Below are 2,726 nucleotides of genomic sequence, written 5' to 3'. Positions count from 1 at the left end.
TATTATTTGTTTTTTCTTCACGCGCCAGGAAGTAGACAGGATGGCCTGTATTGGCTGCACAGGAGGATCGCCCGGCTCAGGATGGCCCCTTTTCGGGGTATACCGCGGTATAGGCGGTACCACTTTTAAAAGTAAAAAATTTTGTACATATGTCTTTAAAAAAGTGTTGTGGTATATTGTTATATTTTTATATTTGTTGGGTTTTGCACATTTACAGGTATGGGGGGGGGGGTTAAAAAAAAACATTGGTTAAAAAACTATAAGCCAGATTTTGTGAATGTTATTTTATTTTCTTTCAAGTGCACATTTAAAATCTGTTTCCAGCCTGGCCAATCCAATTCCATCCCTAAAAATACAAAAAAATAAACCTTAGTTTTTACACAATGGTTGTTTAAACCATAAAATATTGAACATGCTCTTATCCTACACCAACCTGTTTTGCAGCTTGGCTGAGTTTGCTCCATTCCTGCATTGGTCACTTTATTTTCAAAATATCCTGTGACCTTAAAAGTAACAGGGTATGGTATGTTAGATATGTCCTCTTCAAAGTATATGTAAATGTAACATCATTGAAGAATACATTTGGCATAGAATACACAGCTGATTACCTTAGTATGTAATTTAAACCAAGAGAAAAGTAGTTGACCTATTAACAAGCACATTTATCTGTTTATGTGTTAGCTTTTTTAAGGTCATTACACAGCAATACTTGTATAGTATACTTGTTAAGCTTAGACTTCATACTTGATTAGAATCACTTTGACAAATTTACAAACTGGGACATACTTCGGGGATTAGATAGCAAAACTGCATTTGCAGCATACTTGGGCCATATCAAAAGAAACTTAGATTGGTAAAGTGTCAAATTGCGAGGGTCACTAACCTGTGGATTTTGGGCAAACACAAAATAGAGAATAAGCTATCTTATACAAACAAACCTCTTCACATAGGATCCCGACTCAAACCCACACTGTAGATTTCATGGAGTCCAGAAAAAATTGAGTGAAGAATGACAGGAAGAATGTGAAGAATGTCATCTACATACTTTGCTCAGACCAGGCATAGCCAAGGGCCACTTCAACAGCCCGGTTACGGGTGCAGCCCACACCAATAGGAGCACGAGATGGGTGGCCAGCGGCACAGGCACAAATTGGGCGGGCAGGGGCACAAATTAGGCTAGCAGGGGCACAGAGTGGGAGGCCAGGAGGTGGAGGTGGCCAGGCCACAGGCACACAGGAGCCGGGGAGAAGGAAGGAGCCGGGGAGAAGGACGGCGCTGGCTGCTCTGCAAGGGGTGGGGCCAGCAGGACATATTGGGATTTACCAACCTAGCCTGTGAATAATCGTCTGATTTAGCTGAGATTGTTGGCCCAGGGATTCACTTAACATGTTACAGAGATGGTCAACTCTGAACATGTAGGCACCCAAAGTGGCCGATTGTTCTTGGACCGATTCTATCAGACGATTCATGGCCGCCAGATGTTGTTGGTTACATTCTCGGTCCTGGCAATTTTGATTGAGGTTTTCATGTAGGAGCGTAAGGACCTGTTCCAAATTATTTGAACTTGGGGCAGACATCCTTGACTCCACTACTCTATCAAAATGGCCAACCAGCCTCTGAGTGAGGCTTAGAAGCTGGCTGCCCACACTGGGTTTACCCAATCCACCTGCATCCACTGGTTGCTATAAAGGGAAAATAAAAAATGACTACAATATCACATTACTTTGTGGGTCACCATAACATTATGCAGACATTGACATTCCTGACATTGGAACATCAACAAATGTTAAACAAAATGTTAGACACCTTTATTCTGAATCCTAAACATTAAACATGGGTTACTTACGGAAACCTCAGGTGTCTCCTCTTCTTCTTGTGGTAAATGTCCACCTGAGGGACCCTAAACAAAAAACACAAATGGAACACATTGGGAAAGGTTCATCCCCTCAACACATCCCAAAATAAAGAAAACTTAACAAATCATATATATATATATATATATAGATAGATAGATAGATATAGATATATTATAGAAAGATCGAAGGTTATTATTTAGCTTTTGGAAGGCTGAACACACACACACCAAATTACCTGTATTCTCCTCCAGGCTTCTTTGCAGTGGATCAACGACCTCCTCCTGTAGATGGTGATCTGTTAAATAAAGCACAAAAATGAAAAAGAGTGAGCTTGACTCTAACCCAAGTTCATTTGGATTGATCGGTTCACCACAAATATAACCACAAAACATAACACTCCCAGAGCAAAAAATGTGTGAAATAATCACTCATATTAGACATGAGTCTGGGTATAAACATGATTAGAGACACGTGCACAATGTCATACAAGATATACCATGAAGGTGGCAGAGGGGTTGGCACTCTTGCCTTTGCAGCGCTAGGTTCTAGGTTCGATTCCCAGCCAAGACATTATCTGCATGGAGTTTGCAGGTTCTCCCCGTGTCTGTGTGGGTTTCCTCCGGGTACTCCGGTTTCCTCCCACGTCCCAAAAAACATGCAGTTAGGATAATTGGCTTCTCCTTAAAAATTGACCTTAGACTACATTAATGACATATGACTATGGTAGGGATATTAGATTGTGAGCTCCTTTGAGGGACAGCTAGTGACATAACTATGGACTTTGTACAGTGCTGCGTAATATGATGGCGCTATATAAATACTGTGTAATAATAATAATAATTATTAAGGTTCATCTTACAAGGAGGAAGT

The 2,726-nt window shown here is 40.8% G+C and overlaps 1 long non-coding RNA gene across 1 annotated transcript; it reads right to left on the bottom strand.

The window, feature by feature from the left end:
• Positions 1 to 263: 263 nt before the first annotated feature.
• LOC140322295 (uncharacterized) lies at positions 264 to 1,907 on the bottom strand. The gene is made up of 3 exons (XR_011919194.1): positions 1,847 to 1,907; positions 434 to 503; positions 264 to 346 (listed from the first exon to the last, which is right to left on the bottom strand). It is a non-coding gene; the product is annotated as an uncharacterized lncRNA (long non-coding RNA).
• Between the last annotated feature and the right edge of the window lie 819 nt (positions 1,908 to 2,726).

This window comes from Pyxicephalus adspersus, chromosome 1 (genome assembly GCF_032062135.1).
Source record: "Pyxicephalus adspersus chromosome 1, UCB_Pads_2.0, whole genome shotgun sequence".
NCBI lineage: Eukaryota > Metazoa > Chordata > Amphibia > Anura > Pyxicephalidae > Pyxicephalus > Pyxicephalus adspersus.
The sequence above is the reverse complement of the archived record's forward strand: the minus strand, read 5'-3'. Positions and strand labels throughout refer to the sequence as shown.